The 21,529-nt window shown below is 37.4% G+C and overlaps 1 protein-coding gene across 4 annotated transcripts in view; it reads left to right on the top strand.

The window, feature by feature from the left end:
• The first annotated feature begins 824 nt into the window (after positions 1–824).
• Positions 825–21,529, top strand: part of FILIP1 (filamin A interacting protein 1) — a 176,322-nt gene continuing 155,617 nt past the window's right edge. For all 4 annotated transcript variants that reach the window (XM_044387113.3, XM_026507066.4, XM_026507064.4 and 1 more), the window contains exon 1: positions 825–3,337. The gene's annotated coding sequence lies outside the window, so the exon portion shown is untranslated. The remainder of the gene's footprint in view (positions 3,338–21,529) is intronic.

The raw sequence follows: 21,529 nt of genomic DNA, 5'->3' as shown, positions 1-21,529 counted from the left end.
CTGTCCAGAGACCCTAGAAGCATTTTCTGTAAGTTTTGGATAACATACTCTAAAGTTTTTTTCATCTTTATATTGTTCATTTGCTCATTCAATCATTTCTGTTTATTGAACACTTACTGTGGTGCTTGCTTATTCAGTAAGGAACAAACAGGAAACATTCTCTACTACCCAGGAGCTTATATTTAAGTCTCAGATGCAGGCAATAAACAATAACAGAGATGTTTGTTTGGAAACTCCCCTCACGACCCCTTACTCCTCAACTCCATTTTGAAGCAAATCTCAAACTGATTAATTTTTTACTTAAAAAAATATCTCTTCAAATGAACAAAGTAGGTAAAATTTGTTTTAGAAACGGATGTAGAGATAATGTGCCAACACTCTTACTTAATTCATTCGCTTTTTTCTCATTGATATTATTAACCTATCTTCTTATGTAAAATTTTCATCATGACTCATTCTTGAAGTTGGGAAATTCAGCTTTAGTTTTAAGTTTATCAGATGTTCTCAGAATGCTCACACTTAAGACTGTGGGGAAAGGATGCAGCTGAACAGTAATATATTAACAATATGTGTTGAAAAATCAGTTCCTTGTTGACTGTATACAAAACACAAATTTCTAATAGCTCTTAATGGCACTACTTCCTCTGTGGATTATGTAGGAAATTCTTTTGTCTGAATAATCATTCCCAGGGGGAAAGCTTTCAAAAATAAATTCACTTTATAAAGAGGGATAGAGAATGCATATGTATGTGTGTGTGTGTGTGTGTGTGTGAGAGAGAGAGAGAGAGAGAGAGAGAGAGACTGATTATTGTGGGATACTGAGTTAGACAAGCACATATGCTTAAAGAACATAATTTGAAGGTAGCAACAGTATCTAATTATATAAAATACTCTGTGTGCTGTTGCTTGTCATCACACTGTTTAAAATAAATTAATAGTAACAATGGACCACTAATCCAAGTGTTAGAGAAAACAATGGTGGGAGGACTAGGTTTTCATTAAAGCAAAAAAAGAAAACCACTGTAAACTCTAATTGTCTGCATAGTTAGAGAAGAAATAACTATCATGCTCCTGATGGAATTATCTAGGTCCCTAAAGACAAAGTGGGTTATTTCCCCTTAGTTATCTTGACTTGGGCTATAAGCTTCTCTGTTTCATTTTGGATTGGAGACATCTCTAAAGTGAACTTTTAGTAGAAGTGAAATGATACATTCCTGGAGTCCTCTTTAGTGAAATGGTTCTCAACCTGGTGCTATTGCACGTGGGTTATGTTGTGTGAGGTGTGTGCATTTTCCAAACAATAATTTCTCCACACCCAGCTCTTTGTAAAAAATGTTCTCCTGGTCGTTCTGAACTACGGCCTAGCCCAGTCACACACTTCCACTTCCTATCAGAACCCACTTTTTAGGGACTGTGAATAGATTGTTTCTGAAAGATCCATTAGTGTTCTAGATGAGTCTGTTAATTTCACTTAAGAACACTTTCATCTTAATAGAAGTCTTTTTTAAAAATCAAAGTTGGCCCAGACCCAGGAAGACTGAGAATCTGAACAAATGTAATTTTGTATGTGAATAGTAGTAAATAAATTAAGGGGAAAGGATGAATGCTGTTAGTGTGGTGGCTGGGATGGGAAGAACTGAAATGTTTTCTAATGGGTTGAAGTGTAGGGGGGTCAGCTAATCTTGGCGGTGAGGGTCATTTCTTTAAAAAGAAGACACACACACACACACACGCACGCACGCACGCACGCATGCACACCCGTCTTGTGAAGACTGGTAGCCTTTCCCAGAGAGACATTAGGGTTATCTAGTACATAAGCCACTTCTCACAAATACGCAGTACTTAAAAGATAAATCCATGCCTTTATTTGTCTGCTTGGTCTAACTTTAGTTTGCATGTCAAAAAAAAGTGTATCCTGAGGCTGATCAATTGATCTCAGGAAGGGGGTCAACCTTTATAATGTGGTTGGTGACATTTTTATCAGGGCAATATTTCTAGTATGTTAACTAATAATGGGGTGTGTGTGTGTATGTGTGTGTGTATGTCCCTTCCTACTTTGCCTGTGGCTAAAGGAATCTCTCTCAGTTTCTCTTACTGTTAACTTCATATATGTAATAAGATAGTCCCCAAAACTAGTTAAACACACTTTTTTCCCCCATAAATCTTAATCATGGCAGATTCATACTATTTTATGATATAAAATAAAGCAAATAAAGTATCTTGAGACAGTCTTCATGTGAGAGTTCAGGGTAGAAGTGACCCTTCTCTGGTTTTGGAGCCTGGAGGGTTAATGATGTGGCCAGGCTGTCAACAACCAGAGGCTTTTCAAGTCCTCGTTTTCCTGAAGTGTTCTCCACTTCTTACTTTGAATGAATGACCTGAGTGAGAATGCTAAGGTTTTCCTTCTTAACCTTCTTCCATTCAAAAACATAATATACAGACATTCCTTTATGTTAACCTTATTTTAATAACATGCAGGTATACTAGCTGATCAAGTCTGATTATGACAGGGTAAGCCATCTAGCTATGAAAGTAACACACCAATGTAAAAAACTGTCTGGAATGATCTCTTTCTGTGAATTTTCCCAACAGTTGTGGCACATTTTTAAAAGGCTGTTTTAAATTTGAGAACATTTATCTGAGAGTGTCTAATTGAGAAAAATATTGCATTGGTAAATTGCTCTGCTCAAGACAACTGCTATTTATTCTTCAGATTCAAAGTCCCAAATCACAATCTGTATTTAAGAGCTTCAAGTAATAATTACCTCTGTGTCCTTAAAAGGATCTGCCGGTTTCCCTGCAATCTTTTACAGGGCGAGCAGAGCTATATCCACTGATAACCCAGCTGCCGAGGAACTGAGTAAAGCCGGCTCCAAACTTCTCAGCTGTTGACAGGCTTGACTTGCTGAGAACACTGGTTAAATATAGCACGCGCGAGCTCAGCTCCTCAACAAAGTCATTGCTCCGACAGTGTTGTGAAGGGAGCAGAAGACGAGAAACCTAATCTCAGAACCCAACAACACCTAGCAACAGTTGAAAAAACTTTTAAACAAAAGTCTGGGTGGGAGATAGACAAGAGCCTCCAATTTCTGCTGATCGGGATTTCAGGGAGAAGAAGCTGCTTTCCCCTTCCCTCTACTCAGTTTCCTGCATGACTTCAGCTGTTGGCTAGTCCTAGGAAAGAAAGTGGGAAAAGCTTTTTCCTCTGTATTCTTTTGGGCTGGATAGTTTTCCAAGACTCCAGTCTCCCTGGGGCTGTGGGACAAGCCACTGGGTTCTTCAAAGGATAAACTACCTCCATAAAGGACATACCCTTGGTTAAACAAGCTGCCGTCAGGTAAGACCAAAATAAATAGCTATTTACTCTCTTAAGAAATTTCTGCTTCTATAAGAAGAGTGTTCTCTCAGATTCTGTGTTGTCGGATTCCTTTGATTCTTGCTGTTTCCACTATGTGATAACACACTTAAGGAATTATCATAATCATTGTGGATTATTTTGAAAGAATCAGTAACATCATCTCTTTCAGAATTACACCAATTCCTTTTTAAGCACAAAGGTTGTTACGATGTTGTAATAGCCATCAAAATATTTCTGCCCCGTTATCATTCTTGGGCAGGTAACAGAAATATGGCAAAGGACAGCTTCACAGCTCCTTTCACAATTAAGATGGCTAAACAATGGACGAGAGATTTTCCCTAGGAGCAAAATAATGTTCATTTACTGAAACTAGCTGAGCAGCTTGTGTGGTAAATGAGAGGAAAGTCCTGCACGGTGTTTGTGTTGCTGTACTTAAGACTTGCTGCTATCTGCTTCTCCCTTCGCCTGATTCTCTGATTACACTGGTACACCTTGTGCTGGTTCTGACCTGGTTACGTTATAGTCACCCCAAGTGCTTCTGACGAGGCACAAAATACAGCTGCTATTAAATCACTACTTCTGCAGTTGTTGGATATAAAACTACTCGGGAGAATGTTGTTTTGTGATTTAGAAAAAAATAAACTGAGTAATTGCTTCTGTAGAGATTAAACAGATTCTGATTTTTAAAACTGAAATAGAATCTATTAGAGAAAAACTTCTGTCTAAAGTTGTATATAGGTGTATATGAGTGTGTTTACTAAAGTGTGAAGGAAATCCTCCCTTTATCTGTTGGTGTATTATCTCCCCTTCCATGAGTTGCCATGCAGTTTTATCAGAATTGCTTAGAGTGATCGATTTCACATTGATTCTGACAAAAGTTATGGCTGACTGTTAGGATATGGTTACTGATATCTGGAGTCTATAGTTGGGCTAGATTTGCATAAATTTGTTCCTTTAAATGAACGTGATGATTTGAATGAATATTCTAATCTAAGGATGATATCAGAGAAGCTACAGACGCATATTTTAAAAGGAATTATTTGAGTCTATTTTGTCAACTTAAAGAAAGAATTTACCCAAGACCAGTTTTGAACAGGTGGTTTGTTGACAAATAAGAATGTATCAACCCTTTCAGTAAATGTTTCTATTTTAAGAAAATTAATTAAAGCTTATATATTGAAATGTTCAGGAGAAGGAAATACTACATACATTTCAGTATGTACAATGCTTCCTAATTCTGATTGCATGATTAGTTTATGAAGTAAATGAAGCTAATCATATATAATGAATGTGTACATGTATAGTGCAAAATGCAGTTTGGTAACCTTGGTATCAGAGAATGAAACTCCTGGTACTTTAGTGGAGATGAGGTATCTTCATCTTGAAAAAGTTTTGAAAAGTCAGAACTAAATGCTTTACATTTTTCTTGTTTTTATCTCAGGAAGGGTCACATTGTTGGCTTACGATTGTATGTGTAAGGCCAAAGTCTGCCATTAGTTCTAGGCATGTAATTTCTTTTGGAGTCAGTGGAACAGTGTGTAGATAACTGAGTACAGCATTTGGCCCTGGGTGAAAGCCGTGTTTCCTGATGAATCGATTTCTGAGTAGCATTGTCTTCAGGGCTGTAATTTACCCCTGAGAAACAAAAATAGCTCAGGTTAGACCATGTGCTTCCCTCCAGTGTATGCACAATCAAACCCTCCACAAACCATGTGAATTCTGGTCTCTCGTTCGCTCGAGTTCACATATCTGTGTTATTTTGCAATCTGCAGTTTCCCCTTCATCATAAGGGTTGTTAGATTCCATCACTGTATCTCCTACCACACCAAGTCCTCTTGCCTTCACCCTCGGTCTGGACTGTAACAGCGCTGCTCCGCTCCTCCCCCTCATTGCCATCCAAACCATCTTGCCAATGACCACGGGGTTAATTTTTCTAAAACATTGCTCTGCTTGTTTCTCTTACTCTTCAGTTATCTTCTGGGGCTCCTGGTTGCTGCCAAACACCTAGGCCGGGTATTTTGAAAACCTTCCATCATCTGGCACGTACTTAACTTTTCCAGTTTCAGCTCCCACTACTCAACAACAAGTGTCCTTCTGCTTCAGATATTTCAGATTTTGGGCCATTCTCCAAACACATGCACAGTGCACATTTCAGTGCCACACCTCTGCCTGTTTCATTCCCCCTGCCTGGAGTACCTTTCCTCCTCTTTCCTGTAGAGACCGTGTCCACTCTTTAAAGCCCAGATCAGTGTCTTCTACTTTCACAACGATTCCCTGACCTTACCTTTTAGAAGTGATTCCTTTTTAGACAGTTTGGTGCTCTATTAGAATTAAGGTACTTTGGGATAGGGTTTGCATCTTTAAATTCAGAACAGTTTAATGAAACAGTTACATCGACCTGAGCACCACTTGATTTTGGAGCTCTTTATCTCCATGCACAGTGTGGATGTTCCATTAACTTTTTTTGGTTCTAGATTTCTGATCATGAGTATGTGAGAAAGTATAAATAAGTATAAAATCAAGAAAAGCAAATGTTAATTGTGGTTAATAACTTTTTAATCTCAAAAATTTATTAAGGCAAGTCTTCGTAGTTTTATCGTGCACAGAGAGGTTACAAGTAATTCTAACTACGCTCATGTACCTGATTGTGGAGATGATGTACGTTGAGAATGAACTAGAAAGAACTATATATAAAGACCATATATATACTAGATAGGTACTTGTCCTGTGTATGCATCTACTCACCTAAATGCTATAATTCACATAACTTTTATCATCTTTTGGTACCAGATTCAATTTATGATTACCTTTGGTACTGTTTCTTTAAATCATGGCTACTTTTATCTGTAGGTCATCATGGATTACAATCTAGCCTGGAACATTAAAATATTTAAATATTGTGTTATGATCCCTTTTTCTTTTTTCCCTAGATATTTAAAAATAGAGACATTTCTCCGATTTATTTTTAATCACTCATGAAACCTGTAGCCTTACTGTGTGAGATAAAACATGAATTATGATTTTGAAGCAATTTTTTTCTGTGTCCACTGAAAGAAGGGCCTTTTCTTTATATTTTAAGATAGCCAAGAAAGTTAAAATTACTCTTGTAAATGTGTTTAGCAAGAATCGTTATGGGATTTTCCCAATGAAATTTGTGAAATATTCAATATATTCATTTAGCAGTGGTTTTCCTGTGGTTATACTTTTATTTTTTAGAAGTGAAACTTGGTGGCAAAATGCACATTCTAAACTAATGCTGATTGTGTTTTTCTTTTTTGGAAGATGAGAATTTCTTCATGAAACAGGTGCCCTAAGAAATAAGATTTTACAGAGCTTGCTTAATCCATTTTTTTACTTATTTATCTCATCTTATTTTTCTACACACATGGGTTTTAGGAAAGCAGCACCTTGGGACGTGAGGGGGAAAGCTTAGATTGAGATCTATTTCAGCAGAAAGATTTAAGAGAGAAAATTGGTAACAACTTGTTAGAAATATGACATCTAAAAGGCTGCAACATAAATTTGTTTATACATTAATTATTTTTAACATCTATAGCAATAGAAAGATAAGCTAATACAATAAATTTGTTTCCTTAAATCTGAGTTGAAAATACAACAAGGATATTGGTATGAAGGAGGAGGCAAGGAAGGCCTGCCAGATGGCCTGGATTCAATCTCCACTCACTGTGACACTGGGCAAATTACTCACTGTGCCTCAGTTTCCTCATCCGTAAAATGAGAATAATAATACTATCTTCCTCATAGAATGGTTTTGAAGATTAAATGAGTTAATAAAACTTAGTTGTCTGGTAGGCTTTTCAATAAATTTAAGCTATTATTGCTTTATTATCACATCCTAAATGCAGTTTTCTGTTTATTTTAATCTTCGTTGCCCACAAAATTCTTAGATACAGATAGTCTGAACTCAAGTTCCTAGATCATAGGAAAGGCAGAAGAATGTATTGTTTAAATGTGGAATCTTGTTTGGGACATACTTTTGCTGCTGGGTACTGTAAGCACACATAGTTTGAACGCCTGCCAATCATTTAGTATGGAATTTATGTTTCAACCCCCCCCCCTTATCACTCAGCAGCCTGCTGTCTTATAGAATCATTACTAAAAAGGCTAAAAAATCACCCACAGCATAGGCTGTTCTATGGTTTCTATATTTGCACTTGGAGATAAAGTGTGTTTATACATCGTGCTTGGGTGTCTTTTTTATAGCACCGGGTAATGTATGGCAACGGCGACTTCCTCCTCTATAGAAAATATACTATTAAATTTATCATTCTTTATTTCTTCCCTTAGACGTTTTGTTTTGTTTTACCAACCTAGTAACAGATAAAAATGAAAAGACCAAAAAAGGTCATCTCACGCTAGCTTTAACCTTACCAAATGGAAATGAATTCTTGCTATTCATCGTCCTTAATCCTATTCATTCTTCTTAAACATGACAAGAAAGTATATTCCAAGGCAAACAAAAAAACCCTTGTTATATCATAAAGATGTATGTGTATATTATGGGGTACTTACTATTCTGTATATTTAATTTAACAAAAACATTTGGAACACTCTTATAAACAGGGAAGTTTCTCAGTAGCTTTAGCGCTAACAAACTTTCTGCCGGCTCGTTACGGCTTCGACCTGACCATTTGCTTCATTTTTCCCAATTGAAAGGATACGTTTCTAACAGATAAAGCTAACTGGGTTTTAGAATGGTCATTCTTTAATGAAAACCTTGCTTTAGAAAGAAAAAGGAAGAAGAGAAAAAAAAATAAGAACTTTTCCTGGCTTTATAGAATACATTATAAAGGCTTTAGGGCAAAAATATAGGAACCTCCGGAAAATATATTGGGTTATGTTCTTCTTTTTCCTTAAATAGTCCTTCTTACTCTTTGGCTAATCAGAGAAGGGAAAAGGCTACAGGCAGAATTCTCCTTTCCCTGTGACAATAGTTGAGGCAGTTTGATTTCAAAGGCAAAGAAGGAGTTATGGAAGAACTTAGAATAAGGAAAGTCAAACATGAATTGAGCAGCTCTAGCTGGCTGCTAACCAGCTGATTGCAGAGCTTGAGAAACTCCCAGCAGAAATGAAGTAACAGGACGTTAACCAGCACCCCAGTCCCTGAGAGCTTTGCTTAAGCCACAGCAGCACTGAAAATTCAAAAGAAGGTTGGCGTTGCTTTTCCTTTTTGGGAAATGGTGTCAACACGCATAATATTGGGTGATTTATGCGTTTCTGAGGTCTGTGAAAGACAGACTAAAAAAATTTAAAACAAATGCAGGATTTATCTCAAGAGATCTGACTTTTAGTCCTTAAGGTTCAGGGATTTTTCTCTTTTTGCTTTCTTGCTTAAATTCAACCTACCTCCTTTACCAAAACGTAGATGAACATGATTGTTGCTTCACTGGCCAAAGATCTTATAGGTCTACCCTTGAAAATAGTCTTTTTGTTTTGTTTTGTTTTGTTTGCTTTTGCAACAATTGTAACTGCAATCTTCCCAAATTACTTTGAAGAAATGAATTAGCTACTGCTTATCTTTGTAAGGAAAAGGTGTGGGAAATCCATGAAATGAACTCATCAGAGTTGGCCAAATACATTCTTTAAAAAGTGATTTGCTGAAGATTTAAAGCCGAAAGACAATTTGATTAAAAACAGTAGACTGTTGACATCACCAAGACAATCAAATTACTGCCAACTTGCCTTGTTTATCTAAAAGATCTTTGTAAAAATAAGGTCTTTACACACACACACACACACACACACACACACACACACACACAGGAGTCATAGGTGATATGGTAATAGGGATAAAAGGATTTTTATTTTTTTTATATCTCTTTAATATACTTATGTCTTAAGTAACTCATTTTAAGGCCTGCTTCTTTGAGGTACCACAGCACAACAGGAAAGGAAGAGGCATTGCTGAGTTCATAATGCTATTTCAGTGTGGCAGCCTAAGTCCATGAGGAAATGACGGCCTGGGCCTGTATTTGGAGGCTCACAGTTACTGTGACGACAACACACACTACTGGAAAACAAAGATGGTCTGCTTGCCAGGGTGAGCTGGGAAGAGTTTTGCCAGCTCAGATTTTTCCTAATTATTCTGTAAGTCTTGAAATGTGACACTGGAGATATTCAAGGCTCTTTGTGTTTCAATAACTGTTTAGTAAGTGATACATGCTTGGGCAGCCTGGTATTTGGATGAGGGAGGGGCCTCACACATAAGCTTAACTTTCACATGTTGTCTTGATAGTTATCATCTTCTGGTTTGGACATCACCAAACCAACTGCTTTGATCACAGCCTGTTGTTTGTTCTGGTGCATAAGGAAGCCAGCTGCATTGGTAGAATTCACTCCTCAGGGGCTCCTCAATTCTGGGTCACATATCCCCACCTTCTATATGTTGTTCATTTTGGAGGTCGTTGCCCGCATCCCAGGTGTTCCTACCAATGACTGTGCATCTGAATCCCAATTCTTATATGATGATATAATACATAATATAATGATAATAACTACATATAATACATATCATCTATATAACATATAGCTATATGTAATTATTTAGTATCTATAAATGATTATAATTCTAGGTGGCATATACTGGAGATTATTCTGTGCTGGGCATTGTGCCAAACACTTTAACTGGATGATTTTATTTACTTCTCATAACCCTGTGAGGCACTAGTTTTATCTCTGTTTTAGGGATTACAAAAATGAGGCTGATAGATGGTAAGTAACATGCGCACTGGTAGGTTGGACATTCAAACCCAGGCAGTTTGACCTTAGTCAGCCCATATTTTCAACTACTTTCTTGTAAAGTAGGCTTAAATTAAAGTTCAAGGAAGACCTCCACATAGGTGACTATGAGATGTTTTTGTTAAGTTGTAGGATGTGACACTCCAGGGGCTCAGACTCTTTCCCAGATCCCAAATTAGAGACAGAAACTTCAATGGCCCCTAGAGCTAGGCAACCCAGGAAAAGCCAAGCCTGGGTACTGAAATGCAGAAGCTATTCTTCCACAGTTATTGATGGGGCAATGTGGTTCTTTTGGGGGGGGGCAGAGGGAGAGAGAAAAAGAGAATCTTAAGCAGGTTCCACACCCAGCACAGAGCCCAATGGCGGGCTCCATCTCACAACCCTGAGATCATGACCTGAGCTGAAATCAAGAGTTAGACACTTAACTGACTGAGCCACCCAAGAGCCCATGGTTCTTGGTTTCTACATTGCTGAGTTGATTCCCTGGGAGAGGGTGGCACGGAGCATTTGCATTTATGAGTTATTATGGTTGCTCTTGTAGCCAGATCCTTTGGTACCATTGGGGTTTTGGTCTCCTTGTGTTGCCTCTGTTGACAACTCAGAACCCCAGCTTCTGTTGTAACATTCAAAATGCTCTGCAGATCCCTGCCTTGGTCATTAGCGTTCAGTTTGTTAAGTGGGTTCAAGAGGGAGTCCTACAGAATATTTATTTCAGGTGTTGGTAGCAGTGTTCCCTGAAGAAGTCTTTGTTGGTGCATGTACATTGGTTGGAGGAGGCAATGAAGAAGGGAATAGAAGGTCTCATTCCATGTAAGAGCTCTCATAGGCTTCCCAAAACTTTGCTTAGGTAGTGAGTTGTTAATCTGGCAGCATGTTGTTCCTTCAGAAAAAAACAGAGAGCTTGCTATAGTTTAAGGAAAATTACCTGATACTTTCAAACAGTGGTTTGCTACTGTGATCAATAGCGTGAACTATTTTATTGGATATTTTATTTAATTCTTTTATCTTTATTAACCAAGAGTGACTATTAATGATGCTAAATGTCTGATCATTTAGATATATTTAAAATTTTTGAGTTTCTATTTACATGTATGGCATTTAACTTTTGGATTATCTGAAGTAAAAGGAGAGCAGTTCTTATTAAATTTTGAAAGATCAGATAATGCTTTGCTTTTTCTGATGTCAGTGTCCATAAATACTCTATGTATCAAATATCCCAGGTGATGGGATTGAATATCCTAGGATATATGGATGTTTCATGTGAATTGAGCACATAACAGAATGAATCTCTACCCTCTGAAAAATTTTATTCTATGAATTGAAAACAGTATCTTGTCAAAAACATATTAGCATACCTTGACCCCACCCCCACCTCAGCATACACATGAACACTCATTACTGGTCAATGCACAGGACTTATACTACTGCTTACCTGACATGTTAAACATATTCCTGAAGCAAATATACTCTTTGCGCTGTGGCATAGGTTTATTTAATCCAAAATAAAAGTAGTGCTATATTATATTTCATCAAGTCCCTCTGTTTCATTCACAGGATCTCCCCTGATTTCCTTCTAACAAATCAACTCAAAACTTCCCTTATGTCATTTCTTATCTTTATGTAAAAGGGTGCAACAGTATCAAAGGAGGGAAAGGATTAGTGTTATATCCATTGGAGAAAAAGGACTGTTGGCTTCTGGAAGGCTCCCCCCCCCCCCTTTTTTTTTTTTGCATTCAGTTATTCTAAATCTTTCTTGGCAACAAAACTGATATGGCCTCTTAAGTGGAAGATATTAACAATTTATCATATTAATGCAAGAGTTTTCTGTAAGAGCTCCTGATTCTCTTGGTACTTCTGTACCTGGTCTGATTTCAAGTAGGAATGGGGCTTTTGAGTCTCACGTTGTTGATGATTATACAGCTTTGGTCTTGGAGCCATCCGTACCCAGCAGGAAACTGAACTCTGAGCTCACTTGGAATTATCATATCATCTAGTCTTGTGGTTCTCAACACTCCCTGCTCATCAGGATCAGCAGGGATGCTAGAAAAATTCAAATGCCTGGGGCTATGCCCTAGAGGTTCTGATTCAATTTGACCTCAGTAGGTTTTGGAAGCTTTTACGTGATTTTAATGTGCATCCAGGGTTGTGAACCAGTTATCTAGTACAACCTCATCACTTAAGAGAAGACAGTACTAAGATGAAGGAAGAGAAGTCACTTGGCAGAAGTTACAAATTCAAGTCTATTACCCATTTTATCACATGATCATTATAAACAAATAAGTAGCTAATATTATATTGAATGTTTTCTATGTATTAGCTACTAGCAACCCCATAAGGCATATATTCATATACTCCACAATTTTATAGATAAAAAGGCTGAGGGAATTGTCTAAGGCTCTCCAACAAGCGGATGACAGATCTGGGATTTGAGTCAGGCAATTGGACTCCTCAGTTTGTACTCTTAATCTCTTCATTGCTTTGCTGTTCTGGAGCTAACTCTGAGAATTTAAGGTGGTGAATGGTCACTGCTTCCTTGTTTCAGCATCAAGGGTCCGGTGGCAGCTGGCCTTGGTGCTCTGATAACTAGGTGAGCTTTCTGCTTGATTAAAGACTGGGTCCTTGCTTTCTCTATTTTCCCAATAAGTGAGCCAAGTGGAGGCAACCTGTTCTCTTAGACGCTGTTCCAAGGTGCTCCATTTCCCCAGTGACTTTGTTTCCATATACTGTCTTTCCTTTCCCTTGTGGACTTATATAATATCTTCTGCCTTAATTTTGGGCACATATTTTCTTTCCAGTGGAAATTCTAACCACAAACTCTAGTCTACTGTTCAGACCTTTGACTTTTCCCCTAGTCCTGTGACTTTGGCTAGGTTCACTATTTTCCCTGGGATTCCCCTATCTGGACTTACATACCACCCCTTAACTTCTCATGGTATCAGCAACAACAGGAAGGGATTAATTACTTTACTTCTACTATAGCAGCAGGTGCACTGGAAACAAGCTGGTCTGTCCCGGGGATATCACTGATCCCATGGCCAGTGGGTCAAGTACACCGCAGACCTTTTAAAGTCTACACTTTTGGTGCCTGGGTGGCTCAGATGGTTAAGCATCTGCTTTCAGCTCAGGTCATGATTTCCAGGTCCTAGGATTGAACCCCAGCTCAGCAGGGAGTTTGCTTCTCCCTTTCCCCCTGCCTCTCCCCTTGCTTGTGCTCTCTGTCTCTGTCTCTGTCTCTCAAATAAATAAATAAATCTTAAGAAAAATAAAGTCTACACTTTTAGGCAGCATGTATGGAATTAATTTTCTGATTGATTCTTTAAGTTTGAAATTCTACAGAGCAGGATTTTTACACCTAGGGGAAAAATCTATATGCATTGTCTAGTTAAATTATACCTTACCAAGATGGAAATCACCAATGGCAAATTCTGTAACACAGATTATTCTAAGCAAGAGAAACTGAACAAAAAGTGAGAGATTATAATTATTCCGATTAATATTTATGTGTAAATTTAAAACATTAACATGATAAATAGATTCAGATGACTTGGGATGATCTTTAGAATCACATTGCACAAAATAAGTGCTCAATAAGTGGTTGCTAAATTGCATCTATTAAATGTGGAATTGAAAAAAATAAATGTCTTGGAATTCAGAAAGTAAACATTACTGACAAGTTTCCATTGATTTGATTGAACATAATTTTTTTTTTATAAACATGGGAATAACAACTAGTGACCATGGGTGATTATCTCTCTGCTTTTCAGTATTCTTTTTAACCTTATTGGTCACATATTGCTTTTATAACAATACCAATTAAAAATTAACAAACATTTATAATGTCCATTAGAGTATCAGAGAATAACCAACACATAACTAAGTGAGTGGAAGCCAAACTCTAGCTATGATTAGCATGATATAGATGTATTTCCAGTAACAGACTAAAACTCTTACTTTAAATATGAGTGGTATAATGGGGCACCTGACTGGCTTAGTTGGTAGAGCGTGTGATTCTTGATCTCAGGGTTGTGAGTTTGAGCCCCACATTACTTAAAAATTACTTAAAAATATAAATAAATATAGTGGTATAAGACAACTATTGACACAAGTCTAATTGCAAATATTTGCCCCTCATCTTTTCACTCGTGTACGGCAAAGCTCATGAAAAAAAAAAAACATAATCAGGCTTTTATTGTGGTTTATTAGCTGGAAATGTTCTCATCCTCAGAAATCTATTTTGGAGTTAGGATTGTTCCACTCCCCTACAAGTGGTAAAGCAACAGCTGCCATTTAATAAATGTGTCTGCTGACAGCTCCAACTGATGAATACCGTTGAAGTTCCCTATCAGCATCAATACTAGCCACATTACCCCAAAAGGAAATATTGATTATAGTTACTTGATTTTGTCTTAATTTCACCATAGCTTTCTTCCCTGCATCACTTGCCCCAAATTCCAATGATGCTGTTATTTACATCACCATTAACATCTTCCAGGGAATAAAGTCCCAGTGGAACACATGTGTTCCTGGTGATGTATTGCGATGGAATCTCACCAAAATGAACACGTGAAATGCTGAGCTCAAACAGAAGAGAGGACAAGGGAGAAAACCAGATGAAAGTGACTTGTGGTTTCTCAGAAAGTGAAGAATTTTGTCCTTTTGACAGAGAGACAGAGATTAGAAGAAAAAACAGAGCTCTTGTTTTTCCACATAGTATGAATGCATGGTTAAAATCCTACAACTTGATTTATGTCTGGATTACTTTAATTTCTGTTCCCAGACACTTTTATAGGAGTTGAACTTCCACAGTACTAACACTAGTATTGTGTGAGAATTTAGGAAGATTTGGACTGTATGAAAGGAACTGATTATAGAGTGAGGTCCACTCAGTCTGCTTATCTTGAAAAACGTGTTTTGGGCTTAATCAGTCAAGGTCCATGTAGGTAGCTGGAAGAGGGACTGGAGGTGCTGGACTGGGAGCAGGTAGAACATGGGATCCAAATGGTATGGGATTAGATGATAAAGAGTGGTCCAAGTTAGCAGTGGGCATCTGAAGTCTAACCTAAGGTTATGAAGTGTCCAGGCAGGCAGATAGAGCATGGCTGTGTCTGATAGGCTGAGAGCCAGCATTCAGGCAAGCCTGTCAGCAGGACCAGGGAGGAGAGAAGCGGAGGTGGGATTCAAAGACAGGATAGTTCTGGGGGAGCTGTGAGAGAGATGCCAGAATTGTAATGCAATGTCAGGACAACTAAGATATGCTAAATCTGAGCATACTGGGCTAGGGCATTTTGTGTCCCTCCCACTTCACATTTAGTATACAGCACTTGCCCATTCACTAAAGATTTATTTAGAGTCATACGTGTCAGGCACTGAGCTAGGGATTGGAATACAATATGAATATTATATTATCTCTACTCTCTAATGGGTGCTCCAGGTAAAAACAATGGCAATTTCCACACCATGTGACTAGTGAGTAAATGGTATTGTGGGAGCACCCTCCTGGGTTTGGGTAGTCGGTGATTGGTTTAGTGATTATAGGTGGGATGAAGTGACTCTTGCTGTGGGTAAGAGGGACGGTTGTGGCTGAAAACGAGAGAGGGCCTCACAAACAAAGTCTAAGGGAACACCGCAGAAATGAATGTGATCAAAAGTTTCAAGTATCTGATTTGTTACAACAAGTCCACATAGCTTTACAAATGGTGGGCAACTCGTAAATTACATTCTTTCTACTTACACGATAATTTTAATGTTTTTTTTTTAAAGAATAATGCAACGAAGAGAATGCACTATATGCAAATACTTTCATCATACTTATATCTGTAATGGCCACAGTGAGTCAGCCAAATATGCATCTTGTGGGCTAGAAAATGCTTGACCCTCACCACCATCCACACTCTGAGTATTCTTTCAGAACAGTGACCACTCTTCATGTGTCTTAAAGGAGGAGATGCCTACTTCCTATAAAATTATTTGCTTTAGGACTTTCAAAGCTTGTGTACTTTGAAAAATACTTACATATATTCAGCACGTCACTTCAAGTGCCTAACCCCTGCTGGAGCAAGAAACCTAAGTGAATAGCCAGGACATTTTTGAAGCGCAAGTCGGGAGGATGGCCTTACCACATATTAAAATAAAATTTGAAACCACACTCATTAAAACACTTTGGTGGTGGTGTCAGAATCAGTTCATATCCAATGAGGAGATCAAGGGAAAATGATACAAAGATCAGAAAAATAGACAGCTACATATAAGAAGTTACGGTTGGGAAGGAGATGTTTTAAATCAGAAGAGAAAATATGGATGTGTCAATGCAGGTTGAAATAACTGGGAAAAAAAGAAATTAAATCTCTACATCATAGCTTATACCAAAATACATACTATATGCACCAAAAATGTCAGTGTGAAAAAATGAAACTGAAATACTTGAAGATAGATAGATAGATAGATAGATAGATAAATAGATAAGGAGATAGATAGATAGATAGATAGAGTGGGGGAAGATCTTAAACAAGACAAAAAAGCAAGATCTTAAACAAGACGAAAATATTTGACTCTATAAAAACTGAAAACTTTTACACAGAAAAAAACCTATCTCATGAGCCAAATACAAACAGCAAGTTAGACAAAAATAGTCAAGGACAAATATTCTCAATATAAAGAACTCTTTTAAATGAACAAGAGAGATACAACAACAGAAAAAGGGACAAATGTCATAGGTAAAACAATTTATAATAAATGTCTGAAAACCTATTTAACCTCACTGATAATTACAAATTCATGTTAAAAGAAGGTAGTATTATTTCAACTAACAAAGACTCTAAAGAATCCAATGCCCAGTATGGTGAGAATGTGAGGAAATGGATGGTATATGCTGCTGATGGGAAAATCAACGAGGGCAAGCTTCCTGAAAAGCAATTAGACAATATGCGGTAAAAATCCTTATAATCAGAAGAAAAATAAAGTCACTTCCATTTTGAAAAATAGAACAGTCAAAACACATGTGATGCTTTTGAGAATGCATTGTTTCTCTTCCTCCTATTGTTCTCAAATATTGTCTATTGACTTCTAAAAGTTTGGCAGACCTAGAGGCCCTTATTTAAAAAAAAAAAAAAGTGCACATACTTCTTCCTCAGTAGCTTGATAGGATTTCCTAGGAGAGACCTTGATCTATTAAGAGTTTTTGAAACAAGCCTGCATAGTCCATTTTGCCTATCTTTGAACTGCCAAGTACATCTTGATGGCAATGTATTTCTCGAGTAATGTTATTATCAAAACCTAAACTGATAACAAAAATTGACACACATATGACTGGATTGTGAGGGTGAGGGACCAAGTACCAGATGGGATGAAATGGGGAAAGGGAGCAAGGAATTCCTTGCCTTTGATCACTGCTTTGAGGGGTAGGGAAGCCGAGACCTAGAAAGTTTGACTTTCTCAAGGTCATGCAGCTTATTATTTCGGGTATATGAATTCACAGACAAGGCACAGTATTGTGCAGCATATCTTCCTGGAATTTACAACATGAGCTGTCTTGGGTTATTTCCCAAGGTAACTGTTGTATAAGAGCTCAGGATTTCTCTGTCTCGTCCCGCCTCTGGCACCTACACACATTGCGCTTTTCAGAACATCAGCAACTTACTACTGATCAATTCTGTCTGTCATGCCAGGAGACAGACGGAGGCTGTTACAGAGTGGTGTGCATGAGTCCTGTGAGGGGTCTTGTGAGGGTGGTACATCCTGTGAATGATGCCCAGCTGCTTCCCACTGCTCTGAAAGCAGGGACGTTTTGTGAATGGGTTGGGAGAGCTGATGTGAGTACAATCTCACTCAAGACCTTGTGCACTGGCATTCTTGTTCTTTCTTCTGGGACGTCCTTTTTTGGAAGATGTTACTCCTGAAAGGTTATATAGAGTGAAGGCAGGCACTAACCATTTTAAACCAAGCTGATTATTTAGATCATTTTTTGCTTTCTGGTCGTGCAAGATGCACTGAGATGAGCAGTGGTGCTTACCACTGTCCTTCCAGGCGTTCTTTTTCATACACTGGGCTTAAGTCAAAGAGTTCCCTTTACTTCTCTCAGACCCACAGAGAAAGAGGAGTGAGACCAACCATTACAGTGTTACCTTTTGCTGCACTTCGTTTTGCTTGCTTTATTGCTTTTCATTTTTTCCTACAAATTGAAGGTTTGTGATAACCCTGTGTTACATCTATTAGCGCCATTTTTTCCCAACAGCCTCTGCTCACGTCATGTCTTTATGTCACATTTGGTAATTCTCACAATATTTCAAACTTTTTCATTTTTAGTGTATTTGTTATGGTGATCTGTGATCAGGGATAATGACTTGCTAAAAGCTCAGATGAAGGTTAGTGTTTTTGTAGCAACAAAATATTTTAAATTAAGATATGTACATTTTTTAGACATAATGCTATTGTACACTTAATAGGCTACAGTATAGTGTAAACGTAAATTTTATATGCACTGGGAAGCCATATAATTCATTTGACTTGCTTTATTGTGTGATATTTTATTGTAGTGGTTTAGAATGGAGCTTGCAGTATCTTTTAGGCATGCCTTTATATATATAATTCTGTTAATTAGAATGTAAGTGTGAGTAATAGCAACAGCCGTGCTTTATTTCCAACTTCTTTTTGGTGATTGATAGACCAAATAATTTAACAATGCATTATTCAATGAGTTCACCACATTGTCCATTTGTAGCCCTCTGTTCTTTAAATAGCCAAGCCAAGGATATTCTCTTGTCCTTGCTTCTTCATGTCATTCCATATATGCTTTTTTTTAAAAACAGATTTTATTTATTTATTTGAGAGAGAGCACACAAGCAGAGGGAGGGGCAGAGGGAGAGGAAGAAGCAGTCTCCCTGTGGAGCAGGGAGCTTGACATGGGCTCAATCCCAGGACACTGGGGATCATGACCCCAGCCAAAGGCAGACGCTTAACCAACTGAGCTACCCAGGCACCCCCATATATGCTTTCTTATATACTCACTGTGATCATGGGAATTCTGTTTCCTTTTCTTCCCTTTCCATCTGGGTTCAGGCCTTGATATGTGTGAGTTTTATCCTCTCCCTCACACAAGGGCCTTCTCCGTCAGGCTTTCTAATCAACTCTCCATGCTTCCCTGGACTTATTCCTCATTCTCTCCTCTTCTTCTTTTGAGAATCTTCTTTCTGTTATTTCTTCTGCTTCAGCCAGTCTTAGAGCATCCTTCAATTAATATAAATGAAAGCTATAAAAATCAAGATACTTTTATTGATGTTATAGATGAAAATAATTTTTTACACAATAATTTGTTATCAACAATTAATCTTCATTCTCAAGACTTATTATCAATTTCCAGTCAAAACTGTTAACTCCAATCATTATCCGAGAAATATACACCTTGGGGGAGGGACTTGTAATTTCTTTTAGATTGTCGTACAACACAGCAGAGTTTGAAGTACAAATTACCACTCAGTATGGGGATCAGACCAGATGCTTGGGAATTGGAAGAAAGTCTGACCTGGCTATCTTCTCAGTTTTTTGTTTGTTTTTTTGTTTTGTTTTTTTAAATAGGCCTCATACCCAACATGGGGCTTGAACTCATGACCCTGAGATCAAGAGTCCTGTGACTGAGCCAGCCAGGTGCCCCTCTTCTTGGTTTTTTATATTTGTTTTTCTATTCTGGAATTTTGTACCTTAAGGGGGAATAATGTCTACTACATTAAGAGGTTGGAAGAACATGATGTGAGTACCATGATTATAAGGGGTGTTTAATATACTCAGAAAAGGTCAGAATCTTGGTTACATAAAAACCTCAGCTAAATTCCAAAAAATTTTCCTAAGTCCTGTATTTAAAGGAGCATTATAAATTGTAGGTTGAAAATATGTATGTGGAATGGATTGAACACAATTTTCTAAAATATTCTTGAAAAGATTCTATATAATGATGGTGTGAAATTACTTTTTTTAAACCCACCTTAGTGTCCTCACTAAGAATGGTTGATTTATTTGTTTAATTTGGTTCAAACCAAACTAGAGGCTACATAGAACCTCCTATGCTGTGTATGATCTGAACCTAACTATAGAAGCAATTGTCTATGTATTTTTCTACTTAACAGCCCAATTAAACTGATTGGCAAATTAAGAATAATATCATATTTAATAGGAAAAAGTTGGTCACTTTAAAATGGCTTAATAGATTAGTTCTTATGGCCAAATAGATAAGGAATGTTTCATTTAAATTCAAAATTCAATAAGGTATTCTCTGGAGGTCATGATGCCAAAATTGTATATATGTATGTATGTATAGCTTACCTTCTTCAATAAAAGATTTAAAAGTTATCATATAGATTTGGTAGGGATTGTTATACATTGTCCCAAGTAAAACTATAATGTTGCTATATTTTTATTTTTTTAATTTAAAAAAGATTTATTTATTTGAGAGAGTGTGTGCGTGGGATTGGGAGGGGCAGATGGGGAGAGAGAGAATCTCAAGCAGACTCCTCGTTGAGAGTGGAGCCCAATGCGGGGCTCAATCTCATGACCCTGAGATCATGACCTGAGCTAAAATCAAGAGTCAGACGCTTAACTGACTGAGCCACCGAGGTGCCCCAAAGTGTTGCTGTATTTTTAAATAAAACATTTTTTGACTAGCAAATGCATGGACATTTAGCTTTCTCCAAAATACATTTGTTTTGTTTATTTTTTAGAATTTTTGATATGATCATGAACTTACAGAAAAGTAGGAAGTAGTTTTTTCCCTGAACCACTGGAGAATAAGTTTCAAACCTCATATCCCATAACTACCAATTCTTTAGAGTGCATTGCCACAAACACGGCTATTCTCCTACATAACTATGACACAGACATCAAGATTATGAGATTAATGTTGATGAATTACTACCATCTAATCCTCAGGACTCGTTCAAGTTTCCCATTTGTCCCAGCAATGCCTTCTATAGCAAAAGAATTTACTTCTGAATTACATATTGCATTTAGCTGTGTCTCTTTAGTTTATTTAATCCTGGAACATTCCTCTAGTTCTTCCTTGACACTTTCGAAGATTACAGACCATTTATTTTGTAGAATGCATCCTCATTTCAGGTCTATCTCATGTTTCCTCATGATTAGATTTAGGTTATGCAGCTTTAGCAAAGCATTTGTTTTTAATGCCCCAAAATGTCTTCTTTGATACCAGAATTATACCTTTATTGACATAAGAAGTCTATAATCTAAATTTAGATTTTCCTATGATTCCATCCTCTGTAACTTTAACATCATTTTTGACCTTTATTTAGCCTGTTTTGCTGCAGGAGTTATGGTAGAAAGTCTCACCATTTACTGCCTTTGGTGTTCTGACTCAGGATTTCTCAACTGCAACATAATTGACATTTTGTGCTGGATAATTCTTTGTTG

The sequence above is a fragment of the Ursus arctos genome, unplaced genomic scaffold (genome assembly GCF_023065955.2).
Source record: "Ursus arctos isolate Adak ecotype North America unplaced genomic scaffold, UrsArc2.0 scaffold_29, whole genome shotgun sequence".
Taxonomy (NCBI): domain Eukaryota; kingdom Metazoa; phylum Chordata; class Mammalia; order Carnivora; family Ursidae; genus Ursus; species Ursus arctos.
This window is presented reverse-complemented; position numbering and strand designations above follow the sequence as displayed.